At 38.0% G+C, this 18,208-nt stretch overlaps 1 protein-coding gene across 1 annotated transcript in view; it reads right to left on the bottom strand.

Moving 5' to 3' along the window:
- The window catches only part of SGCD (sarcoglycan delta), a 375,126-nt gene extending 372,849 nt beyond the window's left edge, over window positions 1-2,277 (bottom strand). The window contains exon 1 of the mRNA XM_077780729.1: window positions 1,957-2,277. The gene's annotated coding sequence lies outside the window, so the exon portion shown is untranslated. The remainder of the gene's footprint in view (window positions 1-1,956) is intronic.
- Between the last annotated feature and the right edge of the window lie 15,931 nt (window positions 2,278-18,208).

Here is an 18,208-nt window from a genome sequence, read left to right as displayed (position 1 = left end):
TAGAAGGTAGAACAATTCTCACTGAGACCATGGTTTATCCACACACTGCAAGACGAACGAATCAGCACCCACTGGTTTGTGCTGTTTCTAGTACGTGTGGTTCATTCCTGTGCACCAGCTCCTCCCTCTGCCTTGGCTGCCCAGTGTGTGAGGTGGCTACTGCTCTCTCCTATTGCCTGCACCTCTGCCCTGGATTTCTTCTCTGCCCTCCCACCCTTTCTTTTTCTTTACAAATGTCAAGGGAGCTTGATCTGCCCCTCCTATACTTCTTTAACAGGGAAACTATAAAGTTTCTTCCAAGTTTTAGGCACTGCTGTTCAAAATTCTGTAACCCGGAGCTGCCATTTCACGCCTGCTCTGCTCAGTGCCTGACGCACACTAAATTTAGATAAGTATGACATTAGAGCTCACTTGAGTCTCCTTTTTCACCAGCAGTGGGCTTGGCTCATGTCGGTTCTGAATGTGTCTGGGCATTTGGCTCACCTAGTAGGCACTTGGGAAAGACACAAATGTAGTCTCCGTCTATGGTGATTTACTCATTTTTTTGGTCCCACGTCCTGCGTATCCCGAACTCTCTCCAACGAACCCAACACAAAGGTAAGACTGATGAAGAAAATGTGTGCACGCCACTCTTCGAGTAAGAGCCCCTGTTGCCCATCATTTCCCAAATCCTTCTTCTGAGTGCAAAACCGTGGAGAAAATGAGTTCTGAGAGTACTGAAATTCTACCGAGAGGACAGAAGGTTTGCCTGCTCAGACGTCTTATACAGAAAAAGAGATGAATAACTCCAGCCCTTTATTCTTCATTCACCCATTAGTCTAGACGGTGAGCCCCTCACTCAGAGATTTTAAAACTGAAGTAAACACACACCTGAATCCATTCATTCATCTATTTCCCCAACTAGACTTTTGGCCAAGACCCTTTGGAGAGCACGAGAGCTGTCACCGATTGCTCTGCCAGTAATCACAAAGCTGTAGTGAGATTTAGCCCAGCCCTTCCTGAGCTGAACGAGTTTCTTAAACGCAATTACACTGTGTATTTCCAAATGCTAAGCATGGAATAAGGTAGAGCTTTCCGGGGATGCGGGGTGTAAAAAACCTATATTGCATGATAGCTGATACGTATGAGGAAGGATTGTTTAAAAAGTTGTTTTTGGAAACCACTCTTTCCAGTAAAGTAGAAAATAAAATAAGCTGATTAAGAAGCTAAAATTCACCCCATCCTATCTCTATCTTTAAACAACAATTGCCAATGAACTATTGTTTTCTATTTCTATTTAGTTGTCTCTATTTCCAAAATACAGAAGCAGTTTTTGAGAGTAAAACTGCCAGTAACTTTTCAGCTCAGGATAGTCGAAAACTATGATAGAAACAGAATTACAAATGTTCCCAGCATATTTCTAGGCAAACCTATCAGTGGGCTCCTTAATGACAGCCCAAGTCCAGTAGAATAATAAAAGATGCCAGGAACTCATACACACGTATCTGCTCCCACTCTCTGAAAGTGTAATCCAAAATAGAAACTTCCAACTCCGATTCCTTCCTAAAATGAAAGCTATTTTCTGCTAAAAACGCCCCTCTCAAAACTCTCATGAAGCAAAGAACACAGATAGTTTCCTCTCAAATGAAACTGTCCTTTCACGCAGAAAAGTTACAGGAGGTGGGAACAGGGTGACCAAACAAGAATTTGCCAACTCTTCTTTCTCAAGTTCGTGTTGCTAGCTGAAGCCTAACTTTCAAGTGTCCCTGCCCTGCTGGAGGTCAGATCTTGAAGAGGTTATGGGACAAAAAAAAGAAAAAGAAAAAAAATGATTACAACTCCACACCAAATGTTTGAAGTGATGGAATTCTAACTTGTAACACACACGCACCCCCACCAAAAACTCACAGCACTTGCAAACACACAGCAGGCTGAGAAAGTGCAAAGCAGCGTGGAAATGCAAGAGCAGTGTCCTACCTCGCGTGTCTGCTCCACAAAGCGGCTGATGAAAATCGCCCAGGATCCCAGAGCGTGCCGAGAGGCTCTGAAGGAGGCGGCCGCTCAGCCTGCCGAGTGTGAGCAGGCCCAGCCTGTGCTCAGAAGCTGCCCCAGTCAGATTTTCCAGCTGCAGAATTGCAGCCAAGTCCCTGCCCATGCCTGAAGAATTTCCTGAACAGCATTCCCGTTCTTTTTCTGACTGCTTTGAAACCGTACTCTGTCTGTACTTCAATAAGGCTTTGTCAGGCCAACTCGGAGCTACTGGGCTGTCTCCAGCTATCAATGGGAAACACATGTGTCAAGCACAGACTCGCTCCCCTGCAGCGGCGTCCATGGCGTCTGCCGGGCTCACATTCACAACCACAAAGGAAAGGGCTTCTAGAACCCGGTCCGATTGTTCGGCCATTCTCCAGGTTCTGCTCTGTGGTGCGAGATGCTGGAGAGGAGTCTTCCGCTGCTGCTCAGCGCGGCCCCTTTTTAACTTTTCCCCTTGGCCCGCGCGGTTAAGCCCTATGAGCCCACTGATCTCTTGCCAGCCCTGATAACGAGCCGCTTATGGCTGAGATGCGAATTCTAATTTAATCTCCCTACCTGCCTCTGCCTCAGTCATTGCTCAAAATCTCAATTGCTAGAGGGGGAACAATATTTTTAGCATTTCTGGATTGGTTCAGTACCTCAGAGCTCTCCCCTCATCCTAATATGTGCATCTTTGCTGCTGCAACTAAAAATAATGCAATTATTTTCAGACACTTTCCTGGCTCTCTGCTCTGTAACTGCTGGTCCAGGAATGTAACATCTCACATGCTCTTGAGATGTGTGATGGTTACAGGAAACAGAAAGTAGAAAACAGTGTCCCTTTAATCAGGATATGTCCTAATTCTGCGCACCTGTGATTATTTCCCCGGTGACATTCCATCAAGATGTCCTGTGTATATTCTGCTGTGATTATTTCCCAGTGACATTCCATCAAGATGTCCTGTGTACATTCTGCTGGGTTTTGCGATCTACTTTTGACATTTCCCCTTACCATGAAACAAGAGGAAATCTTTAAAAATACCAAGAGGGCACCCCTCTTCTCTCACAATGAAAACTCCATGTATAAAGAGTCGAAGCTAAGTTGTCAAGGTAACATTATAAAAAAGATGATTTATAGAGAAAGCCTCATCTGTTTGAGGCATTTAATTAATATTTTATGTCCTAAAACCACATCCCATTAGCAAACTTATTTTAAAGAACTGGCTTGCCAGATTTTAGAAACAGTTGTGTGTTCCTGAGGGGCTGCTGTAAATAACAGGATTTGGTGGGGTCTTGAGTTTAGCATCAAATTGCAATGGGTGCTCGTAGGAGAATTAGAGTTTTACTTTGGGAAGTAGTTGTATGTATGTGTGTGGGGAGGGAAGCATGTGCACCTCTAAGGTCAGGATGCAGTTATAGAATCAGAGAACTTCAGAGTTGGAAGGAACCCCAGAGACCATCCAACCCAAATTGTTTCTACCCTTCATTTTACAGAGGGAAATGGAGGACCAGACAGATGAAATGACTCATCCAGAGTTGCAAAGACAGTTAATGAATGAGCTGAGGTTGGAAAATGGGATTTCGGCTATTTTTCTATGTGCTTTCTCCATCCCAGCATCATCCCAGCCATCTAACCTTCCCAGGAGAAGGTTGTAAGCTGTTCGTCCGGGTCTAATCCTTTGTCTCTTACTGACTGTGAATCTTGACCAGCTTGCTTAAACTCTCTGGATCTCAGTTTCCTCATCTATAAAACAGAAACAATGATAGATTCTACCTCATAGAATTGCGGAGGATTTGGTGAGATAAAGGACTATAAATGACATTAAATATCATACATTATATATATATATTTTTGTTTTATTTCTCAGAGAGAGAGAGAGAGACAGCGTGAGCAGGGGAGGGTTAGAGAGAGAGGAGACACAGAATCTGAAACAGGCTCCAGGCTCTGAGCTAACTGTCAGCACAGAGCCCAACGTGGGGCTCAAACCCACGAACAGCGAGATCATGACCTGAGCTGAAATCGGAGGCTTAACCGACTGAGCCACCCAGGCGGCCCACATTATGTTTTTTAAAAGATATATTACAGTGCCTATAAATTTCAGTTTAGTTTTCTCTCAGTGGAGCAGAAATCAGACTCTTAACTAAAAAGCTAAACTGTACCCTACATCTTGTTTGCGTTCCTAAAATAAACGGTTTGTCTAGTTTTCTTCCACTTCACCTTTAAGTAATAGGGACCTTGCCACACAGGCAAGTGTCCTAATCCTTATTGGAACATTAAGCCCACCACATGGCTACTTTTCATTTATTCCCTAAACTTAACACCTAAGTCTTTCCTCAAGATTAACTCACAGGGAAGGAAAACAGTGAGACCAAATCTGCCCTCAGTTACATGAGGCTGAACAAAGTGCCATTTGAAGAGAACTGGACTTTCTCTCTGAACCTGAAGAGCTCAAGATTACCACTCCAAAAATAGGAAACCACTAACAATTACAATTCCCTGTCTGGTAACTGTGACATCCTCCATTAACAACCAACACACACACACACACACACACACACACACACAAATTGAGAAAGAAAACTTACTGAGTAAACAGCTGCAATAAATTCTAAAGAAGCAGATTTCTACCTGGGGTTCCTGAGTCTTTGTCGTAGAGCCAACAACAGCAAGCAGTTAATGAACCACTAGCTACATATTAATCATGTTTAGTTTGCCAAACTTCTTTCGCAGAAACAAAATAGGAGAAGTTAATTTTGAGAGGTTTACAAATGTGTTAGGAATCAATTAAACCAACAAACATAAAGCGACTGGAAAAAGCAAGCTCCGACTTATACGAAGGCAGAAATATCATGATGTGATTCAAAAGGCGCATCCCCAATACTTTCCCCCCAAATACTTGCTACATGGCTCATTTCAGTGTGGTTATCTGGAGAAAATAGATCAGTTGTGACCCAGCCTCATCACTGCAGCTCAAAAATCCTCAAAAGTTACTTACCGCTTCTCATGGAAAGAAAAATTAGGGGCACCTGGGTGGTTTAGTCGGTTAAGCGTCCGACTTTCACTTAGGTCATGATCTCGCGGTTCGTGGGTTCGAGCCCCACGTTGGGCTCTGTGCTGACTGCCAGCTCAGAGCCTGGAGCCTATTTCAGAGTCTGTATCTCCCTCTCTCTCTGACCCTCCCCTGCTCACGCTCTCTCTCTCTCCTAGAAATAAATTAAAAAAAATTAAAAAAAGAAAGAAAAATTACCCAAAACTTGAAAAGACAGCCAAAAGATAATCTTGTTCTTCAAAGGTTTATATGTGGTTTGTGTAACATGCTCTCTCAAGGATTACCTAAGGGAAATGTGCTTTTGTTCCCTTTACTACTAAATAAAAATCCAAAATTTAGTCAAATTACATTACCTTCAAGACTTTTGTCTGTGAAAGATACAAATTATTTTTCTCAAGTAGAAAAATAATCCCGTGTGATGGTTTACTGCCCTGTAAAATATTAATCAGTTTTGTAGCCAATCAAGCAATCTTGTACTAGCGCTCTTGTATTAACACACCTATACACAAAGAGCTCCACAAATGTTCTTGGACCCAGTCTTACCAGCATACTGAGGTCCCCATCAATTCATGGGTCAACTTAAATTTTTGATATCTTTTTACTCTATATGTGTAGATGCTCTTCCCTTCTAAAATGGTAGTGTGATGCGGTTTCATTTTCCACATCTGCATGATGGATGTTATAAATCTCACGTGAGATAATGCATAATAAAGCACTTAAGGTGTAATATTTGTTTTTCAGTTTTGCAAAAGACTCTAGAGATCACTAGACTAGATCACTCAACAATCTCCTTCCTATTTCATCTTTCAACTCTTATCTTTAGATTCTATAAATGGCCACATCTGCTAGAATCCTTCCACAGATGATGACCTCCTTGCTTCTCAGAAACGTCTACTTTTGCTATTCTAAACTTAATAACTGAAATATATCTCCCTATAACACACGCCCAGATCCTACAGCACTAACCATAAAGGTCAGTTTAAAATTCTGACTTTAATGATCATGTGAGGGATAAAACTTCACTCTCAACTAGAACATCAACTCCGTGAGGACAAGGGTTCTTGCCTGTACTATCTCCTGCCACTGTTTCCAATGTGTATGACTGGGAAGTAGCTGGACCTTGTGTTTACCCTCTGAATAAATAGAGTTCTCTGTGAAGAATTACTTGATTGCAATTTCAACATCTCTGGTGCCATTGGATCATTTCAGCTCATGACAGGTCAGATCCCTCTTACCACCTCATTTGCTTTCTTCTAGGAATGTTTCAGTATGGCTAGTTTTCTCTTAAAATTTGATGCTGAGAGATGAACAAATTTTTCAGGTATGCTAGGTCTAATTTGGGGGCAGTGGAACCAAATTTCTCTCATTTGGGAAGTATGTTTCTATTAATGCAGTCCGTGATAATCTTAGTTTTGGGGATGATAAACTAGAGTAATACTGAGAAGCCAGCTCGCAGAGCATATATCAAGGTGCTCTTACATCTCCTACCTGGTGTGCATCTGTGATTCTCCAGCCTACCTTGATGTTAATCATCTGGAGGGAGCTTTTAAAATGACCATAGCCAGGGGCCCACATCTGAGACTTTGATTCTACTGGACTGGGGCAGGAACCCCATAATCCAGGTGATTCTAATACCAGCCAGACCTCACAATCATGAAGTTGCAGCGATAACTTCTAAAATATAATCCTAAGCGTGTCACTTTGTGAACTAAAATCCTTAAATGTCTTTCTTACTATTGCCTGAAAGGGAAGGACAGCAACTGTCACCATGACTTGAAAGGCCTGGCTTCATCTGGTCCCTTGTCTACATCTTCTGTCTCATCTGCTGCCACTCTCTATTCTTCAAAGAAATCTTCTATCTTCCCACTTGAGAATCCTTTACAAAGTTTTTTTCTCCTTCTGGAAAGATTTTTCTTTTTCCTGGAAGTTACCCTCACTCTCATGTTTTCAGTTCTTTAACTCCTATTCAACCTTCAAATGTATATTCCGTTATCACTTCTTCTAGGATTTAGTTAGTCCTGAATACCTCCCTGTTACATACTCCCAAGGACAGTATTTATCATAGATTTGATTACACATTTGTTTGTATTTTTACTGGATCCATGTCAAAATGTCCTGATAGAAAACTGATATTTTCCATGAGAGCAGAAATCTCTTACTCTCTATTGTGTCCTAGTTCCTTCCACTGTGCCTAGCTCAGGGGAAGTGCACAAAAGGTATTTTTAAGTATGTGAATGCAGGGTTTTGTTTTGTCCTTTTTTTAACCCAAGTGCAAGAATATCCACATAACTCCACTTTACTTTGAATTTCATACTTCATTGAACCTTTCTGACATGTTAAAATATTGTATTGTACTCAGGATACAGAGTTCTCTTATACGCTGTAAATATTCCCCCAAAACTAACAAGCCCTTTACATGTTTATCTACAAGACTTTGTGAGAAATTACCAAGTCAGGTTTCTGGCAAAGACTTTAAGGTCTGAGATACAAGGTAGAATGGCACTGATTGCAGGGGGGAGTGCTTGTTGTGTCACTGACTTGCAAGGGCAGGCTGAGCTACTACTGTGGGCTCATCAAGAGGCACAAAGTACTTATGGCACAAATCTGACAAGAGGTACTCGCAAGGGATCTTTTGGTTACAGCAGTCAAAACTCATTCAAATTAGCATCAGAGAAAAAGAGGGGGTTCCTAAATCACGTAACTATAGTCTTAAGCCGGGTAGACCAGAGCAGTTCTAATGTAATCAAGGCTTTATTTCCCTCTTCTTCTCTAGGCTTCTCATGGTTTCATTCTTAGTTTTGCTTTATTGGGGCATAAAATGTCCACAGGTGACCACAAGAACATGAGCTTGAGATCACAAGATCTAAAATCAAGATCTTTTCCATAAAAGATTCTAAGTAACTCGACTTGAGCCACATAGTTATCCCTGAACAAATCTCTATGGGGGGGGGGGATGACGTACTTGTGTTGGTCATATTTGGCTCATATGACAATCCCAGAGAGTAAAAGGAAGAAATGAGCTCCATTTACACCACATGGACTCAGTAAGCTAATGCAAGATTTGAGAAAAAGTAGAAGGCAGACAAAAGTCCCATGTGCCCTATGGATGGTAGAGTAACCATGATATATTCATAATATTGCCCAGGGAAAGTTCTTTAAAAAGTGTTATGAAGCAACATTTAATTAAAGGATACAAAAGTATTTACTATTTATTCTCCCAATCCATGAGGATTTTAGTTAAACTAATAGCAGGTGATTACAACAATAACATTATGCTAGCCGTTTATTTCACAAACAATGCCTAATGCAAAATGACACTCATCCAGCTTTGGACCTTCCAAACAGAACAAATACAACCCTGCTGTTCACTGGCCAAGGGCAAAATTATCTGGTTGATTCTGAAGAGACTTTTTCTTTGGAGGAAGTCTAGCTCAGTGACAAATCAGTAACCCACAGTTTTGAGAATATCTCCATTGGCCAGACATCGTGTCTAAGCTGAAATCATTTTCTGTTTTGGAAATTCAAATATATGCATGGTACAAAATTAATGTTTCTCAAGCTGTGTCTGTACTTTGAGGAGGAACTGACATACTTGATAATTAATGTGATTAGTAATAAAACATACTGTAGATATATCTTTTTAAAAGAAATTAATTAAATATGGTAAAACAAATACTGTATAAGTTACACATATGGTTCTCTGTATTCTTTCCTTTTCAGCACAAAACATGGACCAAGTCTCCCAAAAATCTTTCTGGCCTATAATTTCTCACTGTATTACAGCTTGCTAAAAGTAAACCTCTTGAAACATCATATTTTTATTTGGAAGTAAAATTTATTGATCAATAAAAATGGGCCAGACTTCATGATAGGCAACCCGTGGTAGGCAGAAATAAATAAGGCCTGTACTTGAAAAATGTTAGCACTGCTCATCTTTATTTTTATAGTCCCATCAGGGCTCAGTGGTACAAAATACAACTGTCTGATGTAGGAATTCCATGCTAATTATTAGCTCCCTGAATGAGGAGTACTGCTTGAAACCAAAGGTCAATCCTCAAATCCTCAAAATTCAACACCATCTTCCAGCAACNAAGAGAAAATTCAATGTTATACATTTCAAATTGTTTGATCTTTAGAAGGAATTCATTTAAATATGTGAAAGACACATAACTGGGCAAACTCACAACTGGCATAGTGTCTGGCATATAAGAGTGGCTTAATAAATGCTTAGTATTTTACTAATAATGAACATTGCTAGTAATAAATAAGATTTTGACATCACCAACAAATAAAAGCTGAGGGAGTTCATCACCATTAAACCTGCCTTACAAGAAATGATCATCAGAGTTCAGGTAGAAACAAAACAACATGAAAACATAAGTAACAATGTGAAAAATATAGGTATAGAAAATCACTGATAAAGGTAAATACATAGTCAAATGCCAGAATACTCTAATACTCTAATGGTGGTACATAAATCCCTTTTAACTCTAGTTTCAAAGATAAAAGATAAAAGCATAGAAAACAGCTACAGCTACCATAATTTGTTAATGGATAAACAATGTAAAAAGGTCAAGTATGACATCAAAAACATAAAATTGGGAGAGAAGTAAAAGTGTAGAGTGATTTTGTATGCAATTAAATTTACGTTGTTACAGCTGAAAATACACTGTTATAACTATAAGATGTTTTATATAAGTTTTGTGGCCATCACAGACAGAAAACTTCTAATGGATACACAAAAGATGAAAAGGAATCAAAGCTTACTACCACATACACACACACCACAAATGAGACCGTGAGACAGGAAGAAAAGAATAGAGGAACTACAGAAGATTCAGGAACAAAAAAAAAAAAAAAAGGCAATAATAAGTCCTTATCAATAATCATTTTAAATGTAAATGAGTTAGATTCTCTGATCAGAAGACACAAAGAGGCTGAATGAACAGGAAAAAAAAAATGCCACAATACACTGCTTGCCAGAGACACATTTTAGCTTTTAAAAGACAGGTACATTGACAGAGAAGTGATTTAAAAAAAAAAAAAGGTATTCCATGTAAATGGTAACCATAAGACATCAGGAGTGGTTACAATCCTGTCAGAAAAAATAGATTTTCAGACAAAATCAGTCACTATATAATAATAAAGGGGTCTATTACCAGCATTTTAACAATTGCAAACATATACGCACCCAATATTGAAGCATCTCATTCTATAAAGCCAGTATTAACAGAATTGATGAGGGAAATAGAGAGCAATAAAATAATGGTAGAAGACCTTCAATACAACACTTGCAATAAGGAATAAATTATCCAGACAGAAAATCAATAAGAAAACAGTGGTTCTGAATAACATTATAAACCAAATGGACCCAGTAGACATACACAGAACATTCTAAGCAACAGAATACATGCTTTGCACATGTGTTCACAGAACATTTTCCAGGAGAGATCATATGTTGGGCCATAAAACTAGTCTTAGCAAATTTAAGAAGATTAAACTCAAGTCAAGCATCTTTTCTGACTACAGTAATATAAAATTAGAAATCAGTAACAGGACTGATTCATAGAAATGAAACAATATACTTCTGAGCAACCAATCGGTCAAAGAAGAATTCAAAAGGAAAACCAAAAAAAGTATCCTGAGGCCAATAAAAATGGAAAAACAACGTACTAAAATTGATGGGTTGCAGCAAAGCAGCTCTAAGAGGGAAGCTTACAATACTAAATATCCACATTAGAGGGGAAAACATCTCTAACAACCTAATCTTATACATGAAGGGACTAGAAAAAGAACAAACTAAGCCCAAAGTTAGCAGAAGAAAAGAAACAATAAAGATCAGAACACAAATAAAAGAAAAACCAGAAAAATATCAGAAAGAAGAATGAAATTAAAAGTTGTGGATTTTTTTGAAAAGATAAAATTGAGAAACTTTGGCTAGACTAACATAGAGGACTCAAATAAATATAATTCTAAATCAAAGGGAAGATATTACAACTGATCCCACAGAAATACAAAGGATTAGAGACTATTCTGACAAACAATGCATGAATAAATTTGAAGAAAATGGATAAATTCCTAAAAACATACAACCTACCAAGACTGAATCATAAAGAAAGAGAAAATCAAAACAGAGCAATTATTAGTAAGGAGACTGAACTAGTAATCAAAAACCTCTAACAAACAAAAGGCCAGAACCAGGTGGCTTCATGGGCAAATTATACCAAATATTAAAAAGAAAAGAAAAGAAATAAAAGAAAAGAAAAGAAAAGAAAAGAAAAGAAAAGAAAAGAAAAGAAAACCAATCCTAATCAAACTCTTCCAAAACTTTCAAGAGGAGGAAACACTCCCAAACTTATTTAACAAGGCCAGCATTACTCTCAAACCAAAACCAGATAAGGCAACTGCAAGAATAGAAACAGGCCCAAATCCCTGATAAACAGATACAAAAAATCCTCAACAAAATATTAGCAAACTGAACCTAAAAGCACATTAAAAGGACCATACACTATGATCAAGTGGGATTCATTCCTGGGGTGCAAGAATGGTTCACCATAGTAAATCAATGAAAACATATACCACAGTAACAGAATAAAGAATAAAAATACTGAGGTGCCTGGGTGGTTCAGTTGGTTGAGTATCCGACTTTGGCTCAGGTCATGATCTCACAGTCCGTGAGTTCGAGCCCTGTGTCGGGCTCTGTGCTGAAGACTGCTATGAATTCTGTCTCTCTCTCTCTCTCTCTCTCTCTCCCCCCTCCCCCTCATGTTCTATCTCTCAAAAAAAAAAGAAACATTAAAATTTTTTTAAAAAGAATAAAAATTTGATCATCTCAATAAACACAGAAAAAGATTTGATAAAAATCCATTATGTTTTCATGATAAGAACTCAAAAATAGAACCACCCTACAACCCATCAACTGTACTACCAGGTATTTATCCAAAGGACACAAAAATGCTGATTTGAAGGGGCACATGCATCCCAATTTTATAGTAGCACAATCAACAATTGCCAAATTATGGAAAGAGCCCAAATGTCCATCAAATGACAAATGGATAAAGAAGAAGTGGTATGTGTATACACACACACACACACACACACACACACACACACACACACACAGGAATATTACTCAGCAGTCAAAAAGAATAACATCTTGACATTTACCACAATGTGGATAGAACTAAAGTGTTTTATGATACGCAAAATATGTCAGGCATAGAAAGACAAATATCATAAGATTTATATATATATACAATGGAATATTATTTGGTGATCCAAAAGAATAAAACCTTGGCATTCCAACAATGTAGACGGAACTAGAGTGTATTATGCTAAGCAAATTAAGTCAGAAAAAGATAAATATGTGATTTCTTGCATACGCAGAATTTAAGAAACAAGACAGATGAACAAAGGGGAAAGGAAAAAAGTGAAAGGAAAAATAAGATAAAGAGAGAGGGAGGCAAACCAGAAGAGACTCTTAAAGAGAACAAACTGAGGGTTGCTGGAGGGGTGTTGGTGGGAGGAATGTGGGTTAAATGGGTGATGAGAATTAAGGAGAGCATTTGCTAGGATGAATACCGTGTGTTGTATGTAAATAACAAATCACTAAATTCTACTCCTGAAATAAATATATCACATTGGCCCCCCAAAAAAAGTATAAAAGCAATGTACCCCAACATAATAAAGGCCATATAGGACAATCCTGTAGCCAACATCATGCTCAACATTGAAAAACTGAAAGCTTTCTCTTTAAAATTTGGAATAAGACAAGGGTACCCAACTAGAGGGGACAGAGTGGGAGGATGGGCAATATGGGTGAAGGGGAGTGTGAAATACAGGCTTCCAGTTATGGAATAAAGAAGTCATATGGATAAAAGGTACAGAATGGGGAAATTAGTTAATGGTATTGTAATAGTGTTTCATGGTGACACATGGTACCTCAGCATAATGTAGTGAGTTGTTGGATCACTCTGTTGTACACTTGAAACTAATGTAACATCGTGTGTCAACTATACTTGAACAAATATATCAGAGGACTCACCCCCCCAAAACCACAAGACAAGAGTATCCACTCCTGATAAACAAACTACTGAAAGTCCTAGCCACAGCAATTAGGCAAGATAAAGAAAAAAAAAAAAGTTCATCCAAGTTGGAAAAGAAGTTAAACTGCCTTGTTGAAGATGACATGATTTTATATAAATGATTTTGTAACCCTAAAGATTATAACAAAAAACTGTCAGATTTAATAAACTCAGTGAAGTTGCAGCAAAGTCAATACACAAAAATCAGTTTTAACAACAAATGATCAATGCAACAGAAGAGAGCACAGAAATAAACCCACATATATAGAGTCAATTTGTCTTTGAAAAGGATACCAAGAATACACAATGGGGTAAAGAACTCAAATGGATTAAAGACTTAAACATTTCACAATGTATACATATATCAATCATCATGTTTTGTACCTTATGTATATATAATATTTATTTGTCAATTATACCTCACTAAAGGTGGAAAAATAAATCACAAACAAGATCAACAGAATAAAAAATATTCTAGTATTATTTCTGCAGTATATTGCAGGCAAGACAATTTTGCATAAATTTTAAAGCTCACAAATTGTGAGCTGTAGCATATTCTAATCTGGAAGGAGACTGGGGATCATCAAGTCCAATTTTTTTTTTTTTTGTTACTTACGTGAAAAACTAAGACCTAAAATGACACAGTGAGAGTCACACAGACAGATAATGTACGAGTTGACAAAAGACTCACAATTTCTGATACCTATGCTGCCTCCCAGGGCCAATAAATGTGTGTGGTCTTAGGGCATGATTCTCTGTACCACTTCTTTACTCTCTTGGGTAATTTCTGCTGGGAATCAATTCCTAAAACACAGTTTATGCACCAAGTTGCATTGTCTGGTTATCTACTTTTCTCCTTACCTCCTCTTATGCAATCTGGAGATCCTTTTAAGGATTTCTAAGTATTATGTTAATAAAGCTAAATGGAAATAGATAAGGCTGTTTGAAAAATTAAAACATAAATCCAAAGAGAAAATGTTGTCTTTCTAAGTTAAATGCAGGCAAAAAATTGTCTTATATACCTCCAACCTTGGCCTTAACAGAGCAAGAGCTCATTAACTATCCATGGAAATGGAGGAAAGTGAAACACTTCCGTAGCTTCAGTGGTTTGCAAGGTTCAATGACAAGGTGGTTTTCCCCAAGGCATCTATCTTGATCAACTTTAACAGTCTTTTAATATCCCAAGCCACGTCTCTAGTAATTAGCAGAAACTAATTTATTAGATTATTAGAAGCAACAGATTGGGCCAATCTGGCTGAGCTGCATTACTATACTATCTTAACAGGTTAGCATGGAGTGTTGATGTAACAAGTTTGTAGAAATAAACTTTATATAAAATGTACTTAGTGGCAGTACTTTGTATGCCTGTATCTCACTCCCCAAACTAGGAAGGAGCAAGAAGCAAAAACACCAAATGGATGAAGACATACATGCACAAATCAGCTATAAAAATACAAATTGGCTACCTAACCCCTCATTGTACTATGTTGGCATATCTAATGAAAGAATGTAGTATTCAAAAAGCCATCCATGGATGCCAAGAAGAAAGAAGAGGAAAAGGAGGCAGAATTCATTCAAACACTAAATAAAGGAGTCTTAGGCAATGGATACTCTCATTTGAGGAGTGGCTGTTCTGTGCCAGGCTTTAGAGATATGACACATATAAGGCACATGGGGGCCTTACCCTCAAGGATTTTAGTTTTTGGGGGAGAACTTCGTCCTCTGAGACCATTGACAAGACCGTCTCTGTTGGGCTGACTTAGTTTGCTCCCAATAAAGAATCCTTTCTACCTAACTTGTTTTGATTTCCATTATACTAATTTTCTTAATTATCTTTCTCATTATGTTCCCTTTTTATGTAGATCTTTCTAAAGGGAGTGAAGATGTAGCTCTCTTGATCCATGCAATGCTTATTTTTCATTGTAAATTTATAAAGTGGTATTTTTAATGTAGACATCAATCTCATGAGGTTGGTTAGAGGGAGTCTCCAATTGAGAGATAAAACCTCTCTTGCTGAGCTGATAGAATCAGTTTCCTACGACTAAAGTTATGAAAGACATTCTGTGAAGACTCTAAGGAAAAGATTTTCCCATGAATAATCACTATAACATCTATAAATTTCCAAACCTGGGATGTAGAATAGTGAATTGGCCAAAGCTTATATGTATAGTTAGAGAAATGGGTCAATTCTTTAACCACTCCATTTAACACGTTTGTAAGATATCAGGGGAACTGAGATACTTCATTTAATCTTCTATCACTAAGATATTATTGTACATCAATATTTTATTTTCAAGAAACACTTAAAGATTCTATTGTTGGATGAGCTACAGCAGCAGTGAGGCTCAATATAAAAGGTGAAGTCAGACTTCTTGAGTTTGCAAGGATATAATTAGTATCAATGTAATCTCCACTCTTTAGGAATTTAAGTCAAAGTATAAAACATATCCACATTGACAAAATGCATTTGAGGTTCAAAATATATTTTATGTGAGTATTCTATTGATTTTGAAACTCATCTTTTAGTTTTAAGACCATGAATTTCAGGGGCGCCTGGGTGGCTCAGTCGGTTAGGCATCCGACTTTGGCTCAAGTCATGATATCACGGTTTGTGGGTTCAAGCCCCACATTGGGCTCTGTGTTGACGGCTAGTTCAGAGCCTGGAGCCTGTTTCAGATTCTGTACCTCCCTCTCTCTCTGACCCTTCTCTGCTCATGCTGTCTCTGTCTCTGTGTGTGTGTGTGTGTGTCTCTCTCTCTCAGAAATAAAACATTTAAAAATTTTTAAAAAAACATGAATTTCAAAGTATTCTTTACATCTAGGTATGTGAAACCGAATAAGGGGGAAATTTTGTACTTGCCACCATGTTTATGATTTTCTTGGAGTTAGAATTTCTTTGCCCTGGGATGGAATTTGACAGACCTGGATTATTAACCTGATGCTATTCCTCTTAGCCAGGAGGAGATGGTAAGCTACATAAACTCTTACCCTTCAGTCCCCATGTGTAAGGTGAGAATAAGGACAGCTATCTCATGAGATTGGACAAGGGTTTAATAAAATACTATTAATAAAAGTGACTTGAACATACATAGCAATAACTAACATGCACTGAGTGCCTACTGTGCTTCAGCTCAGTAAATGCTCAGATATTAGCAGATATTGCTAAATTCCACACGAGGATTTTTTTTTCTTTTTATCCATCCCACTACTTGGTATTTAAATACATTCAAAACACAGGTATGCTTTGTTTATTACAGAATTATTTACAACAGCCAAACTATGGAAGCAGTCCAAGTGTCCAGTGACTGATGAATGGATAAAAAAGTGGCATGTATGCACACACACACACACACACACACACACACACACACACACAGAGGAAAGTTACTCAACCAAAAAATCTGAATGAAATCTTGTCATTTGCAACAACATAGATAGAGCTAAAGAATATAATGCTATGCAAAATAAGTCAATCAGAAAAAGACAAATACTGTATGATTTCACTCATGTGGAATTTAAGTAATGAAAGACATGAAAACAACAAAGAGACAGACAGACAGACCAGGAAACAGAGGGGTGGCAGATGAAACAGGTGATGGGGATTAAGAATACACTTATTATGATGAGCACTAAGTAAGGGATAGCATTTTTGAATCACTACACTGTACAACTGAAGCTAATATAACACTGTGTGTTAACAATACTAGAATTAAAGTAACAAAAAACAAAAAACAAAAAAAATTAAAAAAACCCCAATGCATTCTTTAATATTTAGACACTGTCAGTCTCATTCTTCATATAAATAGTTTAAAGCTTCTCATTTCTCTTAGAATACAATGTGAACTTCCTAACACAGATCACAAGGCTTTGGATGACCTGGACCTGGTACCTCCTATATGACATCCAGGAACCAGCTTACAGGTCCCTTCTTGCAGAAAGCCTTCTCTTTCTTCTCCTCCTTATGTACTCTGCTATATGTTAAGTCCTCTGTTATGTGCTCCACAACATTATTTGAATTTTCCTGTCATATTACTTGCCGCTCTTTATTGTTATTGCTGGCTGTCTAAATGTTCAACTACATTGTCAGCTCTTAAGGACACACGCTAGGTCTGTTCCCTTCATCAGTTATCACAGGAGCCATCACATTGCCTGGGCCAGAGTAGATACTATAGTAACTGCTGGATGAAGGTAGAAGGGAGGATGTGAAAACTGTACCCAGAAAGGTGGTAGTGACAGAGACAGTACTGGTAGGTTGGAGAACTTAATACAAAATAACATTTATGATGGAGTTAATAATTTTTATCCATAAAGTTTAATCTTGAAATGTTTATTTATTCTGGAAGGCAGCTATGCCAACCATTCTCCCTCCAATGCCTCCTAAATGTTGATTTACTCTGTTATCTGTCTAAATACCCCGAGTGCTTACTGACCGATGAAATTTCCATCTAACTCTATTCTCTGGCTCAGTCTTTATAGACTTTCAAAAATAAGGCTTTTAAACTGCTACATTAATTAATATCCTGAACATATATCCTTGAAGTTCAATTGGAAAAAACTCCTCACCAAGAGAGTGACCTTCCTCTAGATTTAGACTTTATGTTTAATTAATTTTAAGTTTTTGACTAAATTGGTTTTTCCTTGAAAACTCTTTATTGTACTTAATTAGGGGGAAACTGAGACGTCTTATCACAAACTCAATGATCACAGGCTTGCACTTTCTGAAGAGTTTCAGGAACTGTTAGCCAAGATTTCCATGATGTTTGGAAAGGCAATGTTAGAACAGATGTCTAACTAGTTAGTAGAAAAAAATCAGGATCCTATGGCTTTGTGCAGCATTTCTTATACACATTTTCACTGAAGCTAACTTGAACTGCATTTATAAGCTCAAGAATGCACGAACAGAGAAAAAATAAATCTGAACGTGGAGTCTGCACTGAGGAATGGAAATCTGTCCCTGAGAGTTAGTGAATGAAGACAGTTACTACCTTAACAGTCCCTGCTTCCAACCCCGCCATGTTAAGAACCAACTGCATAAGCTACTGAAATAACAACATCCTTCTGACCCTCACACTCAGATAGCTT

The sequence above is a fragment of the Crocuta crocuta genome, unplaced genomic scaffold, assembly GCF_008692635.1.
Source record: "Crocuta crocuta isolate KB4526 unplaced genomic scaffold, BGI_CrCroc_1.0 scaffold343, whole genome shotgun sequence".
In the NCBI taxonomy this organism is placed as follows: Eukaryota; Metazoa; Chordata; class Mammalia; order Carnivora; family Hyaenidae; genus Crocuta; species Crocuta crocuta.
Note: the sequence above shows the minus strand (reverse complement) of the source record. Positions and strands in the feature narration are given on the sequence as shown.